General features: G+C 44.6%; 1 protein-coding gene and 1 pseudogene across 3 annotated transcripts in view; one reads left to right on the forward strand and one right to left on the reverse strand.

Moving 5' to 3' along the window:
- Nucleotides 1–15882, forward strand: part of LOC149189806 (uncharacterized) — a 458516-nt gene that overhangs the window by 103319 nt on the left and 339315 nt on the right. The gene's annotated exons all lie outside the window — the stretch shown is intronic.
- On the reverse strand, nucleotides 279–802 carry LOC149189808 (uncharacterized; annotated as a pseudogene).

Below are 15882 nucleotides of genomic sequence, written 5' to 3' on the forward strand. Positions count from 1 at the left end.
ATTTGAATATTAGTGTTATCATGTACAACGCATATGAGACTCATTGATCTGTGTAATAGTGTCAACATGTACAGCGTGAATATTGACTACGTGAATATCTCCGATGACGGCGTGAACAATGACTATGTGAATATCTCCCATGACTGCATAAACATATTTGTTATGACTGCGTGAAACCAGCGTATAACACCATAGCGTATCCACATCATATATCATTCACTATGAACAGTGTGTATGTACAGCGTATAAGGTCTCCATGATTTGCATATAAGAAGTCTTCATGATCTCTTAATTATTCCCCTGCCTCTTGTTCCCAGTACAAGTGCAGCGGGCTTGATTCTTTCAGCTTCACGGCAAATTGCCTTGCCTACGTCACCCTCCATAATCCTAGCTTCTGTTTGTACCATGGCAACTTCATATGCTTCTATTGCAAGTCTTTCCATTAGAGCTTGTGTGGCTGCAAACAACACCTCGTCATCCGCATTGGAAACAACGTGAACAAGATGGAGTGTATCAGCCATGCGACAGAGATGTACAATGGCCCAATCAAATGCATGTTTGCTAAGAGGCCCGCGATCTACGCTGACCATAATGTTACGCCCTCGTCTTCTTTCTCGTCTCTCTTTCTAGCTCTGGCTCCAGCTGCTTCTTAAAGGGGGCTGGCAGATTTACATCTTTCCATCGATGCTCCTCAATCTCCATACTTGTTTCCATACTCGCCTGTAAATACTTCACCCCTGATTGAATTGAATTGCAAGAGTTTTTAGATCACCGATATGACGAGCTCTTTCAGGTATCTTTTCCCTTTTGATCAGACTCTAAACGAATATATACAGATGGGAAAGATCTCCACGTTCCGTAATAGGTTTCCATGAACAGCGTAAGAATGTCTTCCCTTACTGCGGTTAGGAGACTCCATTATAGGACTGCGTTCAGAAGTGTTAGGGCTTCTTGAACAGCATGTAGGCTAGGGCATCATCTGTATATAAGCTAGGGCATCATACTTGGCCCAACGTACTCTTTAACGTTTCTCCTTCTCCAAAAACCCAAGACGTGGAGAGGAGATCACTTAAAGAGTGTGTCTAAATGACATCAAATCCTCTTATATTTATACTAAAATGAGGGTGATGAAAAGACACGTCGGTTGGGCTTCTAGAGCCTACATAAGAGCTGGTCGGCTTGATAATAATTACATAAACAAAATAAATTCATATCTCCATAAATACTTATCGGAATCGGATGATCTTTGGATCAATCCTACACCTCTCGACGAGAGGGATCCAATAAAAATATCAGCTGCCATAAATAAACTGATTCACATGGAGTTTGGCCCTAGTTGCCAATTTAACACTCCCTCTCAACTAGGGAGAACTCCATTCGCTGATCCATATGTCCGACTGTACTATCTCTGCCATCAGTGCCCTGCACTGCTCTGCCCATCTTTGCTCAGCTCTGCTGGCTCTGCTCTACTCTGCTCAGCTCTGTTGGCTTTGCTTTGCTTTGCTCAGCTCTGCTGGCTCTGCTAGCTCTGCTCTGCTCTGCTCAGCTCTGTTGAACTATGAAGAAGAAGAATTGATCGAGAATGTCTCATACCATTCTCCATTGACCCGAAGTCAAACTCAGAGTGCGTACCACTGGTCCCAGACCAGTCTCAACCGACCCAAAGTCAGCGTCATAGTAGGTACCACTCCTACCACTGGTCCCAGACCAGTATCGCAGGCTCAGAGAGTGTACTACTGGTCCCAGACCAGTCTCAACCGACCCGAAGTCAGCGTCATAGTATGTACGACTCTCACTGGTCCCAGACCAGTCCTGCACTGACACGAAGTCAGTCTCGGAGTATGTACCACTGGTCCCAGACCAGTCTCAGCCGACCCGAAGTTAGCGTCATAGTATGTACAACTCCTACCACTGGTCCCAGACTAGTATCATTGATCCCAGATCAATGGAGGACATCCTAGTGTAGGGAGTACGGTAGATACAACGATGCGTCCATCGGTACTACTATGGTCCCTAACTTCATTTCCCTGCTCATTGATCAGATGAGAGGTACTTCCCATGAGTCCCAGACTGCATGGGTAGGATGCCTCGACAGGAGAACTTAATCAATCCTGTCCTCACAGGAGAACACATCAATCCTGCTACAATCGCCATGGAGAACACATCAATCCAGGCTGCCATGGAGAACACATCAATCCAGGCCTCACAGGAGAACACATCAATCCAGGCTGCCATGGAGAACACATCAATCCAGGCTGCCATGGAGAACACATCAATCCAGGCCTCACAAGAGAACACATCAATCCTGCTACAATCGCCATGGAGAACACATCAATCCAGGCCTCACAGGAGAACACATCAATCCTGCTACAATCGCCATGGAGAACACATCAATCCAGGCCTCACAGGAGAACACATCAATCCAGGCCTCACAGGAGAACTAATCATCCTGCTACACAAGAGAGCGTATCATCTTGTCCCACAAGAGAGCGAATCATCTTGTTCCAGTACGCACCACCAGGGGAGGGTGAGTCACCCTGTGGTCGTATGTTGCTCCAATAGAACTGCAAGCCCCCCAAAGCTCCTAGAGCTCAATGTATGCAGCATGCAGGACCCTTTTACAAAGGTCTCTTGACGACTCCAAGTCGTTCGGGAAAATCACAAATTTGATCTTTCCTCAGGGCTCTGTCCTGTACATCATCTCAGTGTGATGGAGCCTCCTTGATCATCGACTTACCATATCCCAGATAAGGCAGTAATTGATGTCTATCTGCTGGAGCAATTGTCAAATACGGGATTCCTCAATAATCGAATCCCATCTCTGGTTGTCACAGAGATTCACAGTGGTATTCATCATGTGTACAAACAGCTCACTGAAGAGCTTCAGCAACCAGACTGCCTCACAGAAGGCCATACTATCAGCAATGTATTCTGCCTTGATGGTGCTCAGAGTCATCGACTTCTGCTTCCTGCTCATCCAGGATATTGAGGCAGATTCCAAAGAGAAACAGCACTGAGAAGTGCTCTAGTGATCCTCCATACTGCCTGCCCACTCATCATTCGAATAATCATGTGGTTTCATATTTCCGGCAGTGTATCTCAATTCATGAGAGATTGTGCCCTGAAGATATCTTAGAAGATTCTTGGCACCAATCTAGTGAGGTTCAACCAAATATGAACTCACCATGCTAACTGCAACACAGATGTCTGGATGGAGGTTCTCCAAGAACATCAACGCGAATGAGTTTATGAAACTCGGAGGCATTTCCCAAATCTGGTCCGACATCATTACCATATAACTTCTGAAAGTTAAGATCCTCGAGGCAGTCACAAGCTTGCAGCTTATCTTCCCACATTCAGAATCCAACTCCCTTTGTCTCCTATAAATGAGAGGGTCTGCACCTGTCAGACATAGGTGCCGGTACGAGAGGTTTATCATCCACAACCTTCGAGTAATGGTTTGGATCGGTTTCACTTCTAGTGAATCTCAGCTGCATTAGACAGCTATCAATCCTCTCATACTATGTCCGAGGTGTTTTTCTTCAAGCCATAGAGGGCTTTCTTCCACCTATATACATGAGATTCCTTGATCATGATTCTCAAACTCCTCGGGTTGTCCCAAACCTGTGAACCTGCTGCATGAGGCGAATGGTCCCCTTATTATATTTTCCTTCGATACATTTCAGACATGTACCTTCATGCTTCTTTTTGAATTCAGGCATCCTAGTCACCATCTGACTCACAGACCTCCGGTGCTGAGTCAATGTACATGGTCCCCAGTGGACTTCCTGCAACTTGATACAACCCTGAACTCAAAAACATCTTTAAAAGATCTATTTTCAAACACGTACCTTTCCATCGATAAGTGCCACCCTGTAACCTTTGGCTTCCATTTCCGAGATGGACATCAGGTTCGATCAGGTACATAAAAGAGATTTTTGGGTTCCTTGCTTTCGTAAAAAGAGTCGACCATTTCCTTGATGACCTGCATTACCAGTCATTCTTTTGATCATTGAAGATGTCCCAGGAATGATTGTTATCTTCATCAAGAGATGTGTCTCTACCATTCGAACACTCCTTCGCATAACGGCCGAACTTATTTCAAGAAGGCATCCGCCTTTCCTTCCACCCTTAAATCCGAACTTCCCAATGAAGTGATCTTAAGATGGACCATCATAATCTTCCGCTGCGCCATTCTGATAACATTCTCTGCTTAGACTTCACCCTAGGTGAATTATGAGGAACCCATTGATCCTTCTGTCTTATCCCAACTGTCTTTGGTGATTGCTCTTTCACTCTTGCTTGGGCATTGTCTTCACCTCAGCTCTGATACCATGTTAAGATTTGGTATGTTCTATGCTAGAGCAATTTATTTAAATTTTCACAGTTAGCAATCACATCAGCATTATGATAAACTGCAGATAGAACATAAATATAAAATGCAGAAGACAAGCCAAGACAAGAGGACACAAGATGTGGCGCGAGCCAGGGACAAACCCCACAATGTGTGGGGAAACCCTTTGATCAAATCTTCTTTTATCTTCAAAGTTCAGCAGAGAGAGAGAGAGAGAGAGTACAATTACAATAGAAGTCAACACTTTGACTTTTGATATTTGAAGACATATTGCTTCAACTGATTCTTTAAGGTGACTTCTTCACCTATCTTAGAGCTACATCTCGTCCATTTGCTGCACCTTGCTATGTAGCACCATCATGCTATCCTTATGCTGCTCATACATCATGCTGCCCTGATCATCAGTATGCTGCTCCTTACTTAATGTGCCCATTATGCTGCTTCTTTCATCATCATGATGTTTCATTCATCATCATTCATCACTTAATGAGAGGATTATACACCATGATTGTTCCGAGAGGCTGAGATGATCTTTGTACCTTCATATTAGTGTCACTAAGATCAAGTTTGCAAGATCATCTTCTATACCACCATTCACTGAGTTATGAGAGTTATATCGAGATCAAGTCATGATCCTATAACTATCATAAGACTGTAATTAATAACATATCACAGAGATCATTCCTTACCATCAATATATACATTGGTCACCAAGTATAAGTAATCATATGTACATTAATATCCTTATAGATCTGACTGGGATATCATCATGATCTTCTATACTAAGATCTGCCGAGAATGTGCCTCTGTTTACTCATGCGAAGATCTCAGTGATTGTCTGCATTGGAGGTGTCTTTAATCCGTCTGTCCTTATACACATCCGAGGTGGAGATATACTCTTAAGCACTTGCCCTAATGCGGATCTGCTTCTGGGTTCTATCCCTTCTTGTTTGTGGGTCCTGGCATTCATATTCACATGAAATTTCAGAGATGAAACTTCTCTGTCAGCGTGAACAGGTTTCCTGTGAACAGGTCTTTCTTTTGACTGCATTCTCATTTATCTGAATATTAGTGTTATCATGTACAACGCATATGAGACTCATTGATTTGTGTAATAGTGTCAACATGTACAGCGTGAATATTGACTACGTGAATATCTCCGATGACGGCGTGAACAATGACTATGTGAATATCTTCCATGACTGCATAAACATATTTGTTATGACTGCGTGAAACCAGCGTATAACACCATAGCGTATCCACATCATATATCATTCACTATGAACAGTGTGTATGTACAGCATATAAGGTCTCCATGATTTGCATATAAGAAGTCTTCATGATCTCTTAATTATTCCCCTGCCTCTTGTTCCCAGTACAAGTGCAGCGGGCTTGATTCTTTCAGATTCACGGCAAATTGCCTTGCCTATGTCACCCTCCATAATCCTAGCTTCTGTTTGTACCATGGCAACTTCATATGCTTCTATTGCAAGTCTTTCCATTAGAGCTTGTGTGGCTGCAAACAGCACCTCGTCATCCGCATTGGAAACAACGTGAACAAGATGGAGTGTATCAGCCATGCGACAGAGATGTACAATGGCCCAATCAAATGCATGTTTGCTAAGAGGCCCATGATCTACGTTGACCATAATGTTACGCCCTCGTCTTCTTTCTCCTGTCTCTCTTTCTAGCTCTGGCTCCAGCTACTTCTTAAAGGGGGCTGGCAGATTTACATCTTTCCATCGATGCTCCTCAATCTCCATACTTGTTTGCATACTCGCCTGTAAATACTTCACCCCTGATTGAATTGAATTGCAAGAGTTTTTAGATCACCGATATGACGAGCTCTTTCAGGTATCTTTTCCCTTTTGATCAGACTCTAAACGAATATATACAGATGGGAAAGATCTCCACGTTCCGTAATAGGTTTCCATGAACAACGTAAGAATGTCTTCCCTTACTGCGGTTAGGAGACTCCATTATAGGACTGCGTTCAAAAGTGTTAGGGCTTCTTGAACAGCATGTAGGCTAGGGCATCATCTGTATATAAGCTAGGGCATCATACTTGGCCCAACGTACTCTTTAACGTTTCTCCTTCTCCAAAAACCCAAGACGTGGAGAGGAGATCACTTAAAGAGTGTGTCTAAATGACATCAAATCCTCTTATATTTATACTAAAATGAGGGTGATGAATAGACACGTCGGTTGGGCTTCTAGAGCCTACATAAGAGCTGGTCGGCTTGATAATAATTACATAAACAAAATAAATTCATATCTCCATAAATACTTATCGGAATCGGATGATCTTTGGATCAATCCTACACCTCTCGACGAGAGGGATCCAATAAAAATATCAGCTGCCATAAATAAACTGATTCACATGGAGTTTGGCCCTAGTTGCCAATTTAACATATATGATGGGATTTCGATGGAGGAGCAGTTGGAGGCTCAAGTGGAGGCCGTGATGGAGGAGGATGCGCAACCGTCCTTTGGGCTAGACATTGACAAGGGGCAGCGCGGAGAGCACATGTTGGGATTTTAGCACGATTTGCTTCAGAGGCATGTTGACGGGGCCTACAACGATATTATCTCACCCTTATGCATTCTACTGAGCAAGGCAGAGTTTTCTAGACAGATCATAGGGGATGACCAGGTTAGCAAGGGCTAGTGGCTTGAGTTGAGTATGGCACAATGTCAGTATGGAGGGCTTGTTCCGTACACAAGAGATTGTACATTTGATCCCTCCTTTGGGATTGGATGGCGAGAGGGAGTAGTTTAGGCAATTGGGTACATCCATGGTCACATTTCAGTAGAGGCCATGGATTACTAGAGGGGCTCGAGGGCCAGAATGTTGTTGGGATTCAGGTGGAGTTTCCCATCACATCATAGAGCCGGTAGGTGACAATAGGAGCTGCGTGATGGACCCGATGATTGGGCACACACACATTTTGTGATATACATCAGTGCTAACAACAAGATGGTTTGACAGGAGAGCAGGCAGATTTCACGAGTTATATTGTCATATTGATCGAGTGTGGGATCACAGGGTGATTAGCCTACTCTGGTAGGAGTTGGTAGGAAGAGGTGGCATCAACAGGCCTTCGGACATGGCATCATATGGAGACAATGTTCTCTCATTGATGTGTGTTAGTTTTTTGTAGCATCAAATGTGTTCTAGTAATGAAAATTGGTGGATAGGCTAAGGCACATGAGTTCTAAAGAACCCAGAAACCGTTTGGTGAAATTCCACCCGGATTTTATTTTATTAAAATAATTAATATTTTTAATGGGGTTCCTAAGTCTAAACTTAGGAAAATTAAAATATTAATGGGTATTAATCAAAATATGGGTGAGAATGATCTAGAAGGCAGATCAAGTCATGTTTTAATTTTAGCCGTTGATTAGAGACTTAATCTAGGCCGTTGAAGTCTCAACGAGAAAAGTATAAGGAGGAGGCTTGGGGTTCATTTAGAAACACGCGCAGAGAGAACGAATTGATCTAGAGTTCGATTTCTGGGGCTAGGAAGCTAATATTTCGAATTGAGTGATCATTCTGCAGTAGAGGGGCAGGGATAATTCGGGAGTACTGAAAAAGAGGCGGAGAGAAGCTTGTGGAGGCAGCGCAGCAGATAGGAGGACTGAAGCTGGGCCAATCTGGGCTGACGTAGAGCTAGAAGGGCTAGCGCAGAAGCAGAAGCTCCCCTCCATGCAGAAAGCCGGAACTCCCGGAATAACCAGGAAAGCTGACACAGTGGGCAGAAGAAACAACGCAGAGCTTGTAGGGTTGACGCAGGGCCTACGTAGGGCCAACGGAGAAGTAGCCAGGGTTAGCTCGTTTCGCTGTTGAATCAGCTGGAATCTGCTGGGTGAAGTGAGGTAAAACTCACTTAGTTTTTCTGCCATTGTATTTCCTCTGCCATTGTTTGCCGGGAGGGCAACCAACATTGTATTCAAAATCACTGCTTAAGAATAGAAAACCCTCAAAGTTGCTGCACCGATTTTCCCGCATTCGGTTTTTCTAGGGACTATTTTGTCCAAAAATAATTGCCCTATGTATCTTGTTCTTTGCTCAGTTTTTTGTTTCATGTAATCAAATATTAAAGTAGTGTAGGTTGCAGAAGTAATTTGCTTCAGTATTAAGAGAATAACTTGATAATGTATATTAAAATCAAGTAGGTGAAGTAGATTCAGATTTGCTGCAGTAGGGGTTCCTTGAGGATTATGAATTTTCATATGGTATCAGAGGGTTGATTTTGAAACAGGAAGAGCAGATCCAGTGCTGAGCAAAGAGGCCAATAGCTGCATTTCACAGCAATTCGAATCCCTTTGACGGGATTGTGCAGTCCTTGTTGGGGAAAGCAAAGATTCCTAGGAAATCTCTCTCTCTAAGAGAGTCGACATAGAGGTACGATTTCTGAATCGTGAGCTTGTAGAGGCAGAGGGAGTGATGCAGAGCCTCAGCGCAGTGCTTGAAGGGCGTAGATTCTGCCAACCACAGAAATCCGTCGGAAAAGAGCGAAGACATATAAAAGGGGAATTTTCTCCTCAGAGAACTTTTCTTGCCAAGAATTCGAATTCTTCACTTGCCGAACAACAGATTAGTGTTGAGCAGTGACTAAAGAAGTCAATTCGACAGTTTGGGTGAGATGGCATCGCATGGGCTCAGAGATCAGGACATGTTGGAAGGAGCTTGCAATTATGTCACATGGAAGACCAGAATCTTAGCTATTATGGAGGAATACAATCTCGAAGCCTATGTAAAGGGTGTTGTGGCTGTTCCTGCTGACAATGATCAGAAGAAGAAGTACAAGGACGAGCTGGGGAAGGCGAAGAGATTCATACTCGATGGAGTTCGAGATCATGTGCTCTCACACTTGTAAGGCAAAGTTACAGCCCGACAGATGTGGGAAGCTTTGTAGCTAGACCAAAAGTTGAGCGGACATTGATGCCGAAGGGAGAAGCAGTTAACTTCTATCTTCAACGTCTTCAGGACACCAGAGACCAGCTTGCTGCAGTGGGGTCTACTCCTCAGTCTACCGCAATGGTAAGGACGGCCCTGAATGGAGTCTCAGATGAATGGCAAGTCTTCGTCCAAAGTATATTGGGCAGGGAAAGACTACCTTCATGGGAGGAGATGTGGGCAGCTCTTCAACAGGAAGAATTAAGGAGGGACCTAGTTAAGGTCAACCTCAATGGCAGCAGTGGGAGTGGCACAAAGACCAAGGAGGAGGAGGAGAATGCAGCTCTAGCATCAAAGGGACAACAAAAGCAGAAGCGGAAGAAGGACATTTCGAAGGTGAAATGTTTCAGATGTGGCGAGTTGGGCCACTTTGCATCCCAATGTCCTTTGAAGCAAAAGGATAAGGATGAGAAACATGATCCTAAGGTTGCTCTAGCAAAGATTGACGAAGAGGAGTTTTCCATGAGTGCCCATGCATCTCCAAGAGGGAAATGGGGCGATATTGAGCTGTAGTCGGGAGGACTACATACGGGCAGGATCCTTGAGGAGTCCACCTCCTGGATCAATTCCTTGCTACAGGAGCCCAAGATTCAGCAGTAACGAGATGGACTTAGTGTCAGATGATGCAGAGGACTGTTTGGAGAGACAGACGCAGTATCCCGAGACCAGGAGCTGATCAACGCAGAGCAAGGTTGGCAACAATGTAGATGGCACAGTGCAGAAGTCAACAACAACGTAGAAGATTCAGAGGGTCAGAGACTAGTAGCAGTTAGATTCCAACATTCATGGTATTATGCTGAACACAGTTAAGTTTAGTTAATTTTGGATGTTTTTCAGTTGCTTCTCTCAACAATTGAGTTGCAGTACAAATTCAGTGTTAGCAGTGGCAGTGCTACCAACATAGCAGATGCAACATTTGAGAGGGAGTTGTAGTACAGATGCAACAGTGGCAGTGGCAATGTCATGGATAGAAGTACAATAGCAACAACAACACAATGTTGGTGGCAGCAACAATGCGGAAAGGAGGTGCTTTAGAAACAGAGCAGCATGCACTTGGATATTGTTGCTAGAGCACTTTCCTCGCAAAGAGGGAGTGTTAGTTTTTGGTAGCATCGGATGTGCTCTAGCTATGAAAATTGGTGGAGAGGCTAAGGCACATGAGTTCTAAAGAACCCAGAAACCGTTTGGTGAAATTCCACCCGGATTGTATTTTATTAAAATAATTAATATTTTTAATGGGGTTCCTAAGTCTAAACTTAGGAAAATTAAAATATTAATGGGTATTAATCAAAATATGGGTGAGAATGATCTAGAAGGCAGATCAAGTCATGTTTTAATCTTAGCCGTTGATTAGAGACTTAATCTCGGTCGTTGAAGTCTCAACGAGAAAAGTATAAGAAGGAGGCTTGGGGTTCATTTAGAAACACACACGGAGAGAACGAATTGATCTGGAGTTCGATTTCTGGGGCTAGGAAGCTGAGATTTCGAACTGAGTGATCATTCTGCAGCAGAGGGGCAAGGATAGTTTAGGAGTACTGAGTCTTGACAGAGAGGCGGAGAGAAGCTTGCAGAGGCAACGCAGCAGCCAGGAGGACTGACGCTGGGCCAATCTGGGCCCATGTAGAGCCTGAAGGGTCAGCGCAGAAGTTGCCCTCCATGCAGAAAGTCGGAACTGCCGGAACAACCAGAAAAGCTGATGCAGTGGGCAGAAGAAACAGTATAGAGCTGACGCAGAGCCTGTAGGGTTGACGCAGGGCCTACGTAGGGCAACACAAAAGTAACCGGGGTTAGCTAGTTTTGTTGTCGGATCAGCCGAAATCTGCCAGGTGAAGTGAGGTAAAACTCACTTAGTTTTTCTGCCATTGTACCTTTGTCACTGGTTTCCCGGGAGGGAAATCGACATTGTATTCAGAATTACTGCTTAATAATAGAAAACCCTCAGAGTTGTTGCACCGGTTTTCCCGCATTGGGTTTTTCCAGGGACTATTTTGTCCAAAAATAACTATGTCCTATGTATCTTGTTCTTTGTTCAGTTTTTGTTTCATGTAATCAAATATTAAAGTAGTGTAGGTTGCAGAAGTAATTTTCTTCAATATTCAAAGAATAACTTGATAATGTATATTAAAATCAAGTAGGTGAAGTAGATTAAGATTTGCTGCAGTAGGGGTTCCTTGAGGATTAGGAATTTTCAGAATGTATTGGGCACCGAAGCTATTGAGGTTTGACACAATAATGTTATTCCCGATTGCATGTGAGGAGTTGGGCCACTCAGGTGTACCTGGGCAGATGGGGAGGTGTAGATCACATCGTGGTGGGTGTACTGGCAGAGTGGTAGATGCATGGGCACATATGGGATTCCCTATGGTACTTGGTGGCATGGCATTGAGCGTTGGTATCTAGTGGCGCATGGAGTTGTGCCATGGAGTTCAGTGCTATGTAGAGGAATGTAGGGGTACGTATTTGTCTGCAGCAACAAAGCATGATGATGCACAATAGGTTGTTGGAGTGTTGACGCCAGAGAGATCTCCTGACGAGGGCATCACGCACACCATTGGGTTTGACACACTCAGATTTGGAGAACGAGTTGATCACAGGCTATGAGCTTCTATTTATCACTCTCTAGCATTGCACACTAACACTGGGGACTTGGATATCGTCTCTTGATGCTCTCATCACGAGCAATAGGACCTAGGGAGATTCATCTGAGATAGTTGGACGGGACATGATGCATTGGGAGAGAGGCTTTCCAGCTGTGGCATATGGTCAGGGCGTGAGTTGGTGGATGCAGGCTTGGGGGTAGTCCGATGTTATGCAGAGGTAACACTTGCACCACCCTTGAGCCCACGCTCAGGGGGATGCATGGCCCCCTTTTGGCGAGACATTCTGAGGTGTCTCGAGAGCATCTACAACGGTTGGTGGACCTTGCAAGTGGACGTTTAGACTCCAGGCAGTATTGGGGGATGCTTTAAGGGGGTAGGACGATAGATTCCACTGCGTGGTATGGCCGTTGCAGGGCAGTTTCGCACACACTAGATTGTTTCATGATGTATGGAGCCCATATATTGATTGCATGCAGGGCCCTGAGACGTGGTATAGGTTGGTGCCAATAGCTGTCAGTACTATTTCGCAACCGTTCTGATTGTGGGATCTAGGGATTTGGTTGGTTGACGGGACACTTTGTTTTGTGATGAGCGGGATCATGACAGAGGATGACTTAGCTCACACTTGGTTTGACATGCGAGGGAGTGTTGAGGCCTTTGTCGCATGGAAATGTTGGTTTTTCTTGCTGTTGCTACAGATTAGGGTGAGTGTTGGATGGGTAGGCCATGACATCGTGGAGATGCCTGGGCCAAATGCGTTGGGGCCCTATAGATATTTTTCCATCAGGTACAAGGGGACGAGGATACAACTAGCGCACGATGGGCAGATCGTCATGGTTAGAGTTGTGTAGCGACAACATTATGGCACCCTTTTAGACTAGCATGGGATCCAGGCATCACAGGACTTGGTAGTACAACTACCTTTGGGGATGAGTTGATTTCTATAGGGGGAGATCACTCAGATTTTCCATCGAGCTTTTGTGACTCGCTGATGGCATGGGGGACTTCATTAGCATGGAAGGCTGGTTAGCAGGAGGATATTAGGGAAAGCCCATGCAAGAGAGACTTAATCCCCACAGGGATTGGGTTGTATCTTCAGGAGTTTACCCTTGGAGTGCAGGAGGTGGACTACTCAGTAGGGCAACTTCATGGGGAGTTGGACAAAGTCCTACATTATCATGATGCTCTACTTATTGATAGTATGCAGAGGGCTTCTGGTACCTATACTTGGCTGGACAATGAGCGAAGCAAGGGGTGTTTCATAGTGATCAGGATGGGATGGGATCCGGGTATCGAGGGATTCCTTCATGACCAAACAATGCAGAGATCGGGGATGACTCAGTGGCACATTTGGGACCCCGATATTACTAGTGGTGGTAGTGGTGATCAATAATCAAAGGGGGCACTGTGAAAAATCAGAAACCCGATTCCTATTGCAGCAACTGGAAATAATTCTCCTAATTGTTGAATTATTTTTTAACAATTTATTTACTGTGTGCTACAACAAATATTGAATCAATCACACTGCAACCTACGCAAATATACTACGGAAGAAATAAAAACTGGAAGAAATACTAGCACACACACATAAAATGACACAATTATTTTGGACCAATGTACTTGGAAAAACCCAACTCGGGAAAACCGGTGTAGCAGCTGAGGGTTTTATTATTATGCAATAGTGAAATAAACTAAGTACAACTGCATGCCGAAACTGACAATCCTACAGAGAAACACTAGCAAGAAAATCTAGTGAGGAGAAATTCCTCACTCCGCGGCAAATCCCGACACTAACCTCAACTCAAATTGAGCTGTTCAAATTGCCTCTCCTCAAGCCGTCTGGGAAAACGTCTCTCCTGGCCTCTGGAACCTCTACCTAGCTTCTGGCACTGAAGTTCTGCTTCTCCCCAACAATTTGACTTTGCCTCTAGAGGCTATTGTGTTGCTATGCGTCAGGCTCATTGTGGCTCCTCTGCCTCTCTACAAATGCACTCACCGGAACTTGAATCCTTCCTCTGGCTTCGTTGTCCTTGCCCCTCTCTCATTGCTTCGATTTCTCTGGCTCTCTCTTCGACAACTGAATGTTGCTACTCAGGAAATCGATCTGCTCATGAAATCGAACTACATAAGTGATTTGTCCAAGTCCCATCGACTTCTTCTTATAATCCTCTGTTGAGACTTCAACAACCAAGATTAGATCTTAATCGATGGCTAGGATTAACTTGAAGTTGATCCGTGTGAGTTTCTAGAACATTCACACCTTAACTTAATTAATTCTGATGAATTAGTCATATTCCCTAAGTTTAGACCTAGGAAATATTTAAAACTGACTAATAATCTAATTAAGGAATTTCTAGGCGGAATTTCCAGAAACTATTTCTGGGTTTTGGAGATCTCATGTATTCTAGCCTCTCCACATAATTTCAAGGTTAGAACACATCCGATGCTACAAAAACTAACCCTCTCTCTTAGCGAGGAATGTGTTCTACTGTTGCTGCCCCCTGTAGCAACACCCTGTCTCTGCATCATCTCCTATCACGTTGTTGATGTCTTGCTGTTGTTGCCCACCAAGTATTGCGCAACTTTGATATCTGCTGCTGACCCTGTTGAACTGCTGCCAACACTGCATCTGCACTGCAACTCCCTCTCCATCTGTTGCTGCTGTAACTGCAACATCTGCTATTGAAAAAAATCCTAAATACTGAATCAACTGTGATCAGTATGATGCATCTATAACCCGAGTCTCTGACTGCTGCTAGTATCTACGTTGTCACTAAGGCATCTGTGCTGCTACTGACTCTGCACTGTGCCAACTGCACTGCTGCCAATTCTGGACTGCGCTCCCGAGCATTTGACTGCAACTAGAATCTGCATCTGTCACTCTTGGTTTTGACTGCGTATATTGTGGGCTCCTGTAGCAAGGTATTGATTCAAGAGGTGAACCTCCTCAAGAATCTTGCCCCTTTGTAGCACCCTGGGGCTACAAAACTAAATCTCTCCATTTCACTCCTGGGGGTATGTCAACAAACATGGCAAAGTCTTCCTCTAGCCTGGAGGAAAGCCTATCAATCTCTATTGAGGCTGCTTGTTGGTCCTTCTTCTCCTCCTTGTCCTTCTTTCTGAGAGGACACTAGGTACTATAGTGATTGAGCTCACCACATCTGAGCACTTGACCTTCGACAGGTCCTTTTTCTTTCGCTGCTCCCCCTGTCCTTGATTGGAACCCTTCGATGTGAGGGCCACATTCACCTCCTCCTTTAACTGCTTCGATCCGCTACTGCTGCCGTTAATGGAGCTCTCACTAAGTCTCGTCTCAACTCCTCCTGCTGCAAATCGGCCCACATCCTGTCCCACCTTGGCAAGGTTTATCTGCCCAAAATGCTTTGGACGAATACTTGCCACTCCTTGGAGACACTGTTGAGTGCCAATCCCACTAACTTTGTGGCTTGAGGCGTTGCCCCAATAGCCAAAAACTGATCCCGGGTCTCCTGAATCCTGGTGAGGAAGGGGTCTATGCGTTCCCCTTTCTGCATCTTGGTGCATCTCAACTTCTCCTCCAAATACATCTTTCGCTGTTCGGAAGTGCCTTGGTACAACGTGGAAAGTGTATCCCACATCTCTTTGGTCGTTCCCTGGCCCACTATGTGTGATACAATGTGATCTCGAACATCGTCAAGTATCAACCTCTTTGCCCTCACCATCTCCTTTGTGTATTCCTTTAGCTAATCAACATCTTGGGGAATAACTACCACTGCATCAATATATGGCTTTAGGCCATATTCATTAAGAAGGAAGGACATCCTAGCCTTTCAGATGACATAGTTGGAAGCACCGTACAACCTGTTCTGATCTCGTAGTTTGACAGTGGCCATCTCAGATGATGTTGAGAATCTCCTCTTCCCTTCTGCTCAGTTGCTGCTAGGCTTTTTGCACTCCCTTCTGGAGTGAGAAAACCTGCTCACAACGAA

The sequence above is a fragment of the Pinus tabuliformis genome, chromosome 3_1, assembly GCF_031772625.1.
Source record: "Pinus tabuliformis cultivar Carrire ecotype Pingquan chromosome 3_1, CPIR1, whole genome shotgun sequence".
In the NCBI taxonomy this organism is placed as follows: domain Eukaryota; kingdom Viridiplantae; phylum Streptophyta; class Pinopsida; order Pinales; family Pinaceae; genus Pinus; species Pinus tabuliformis.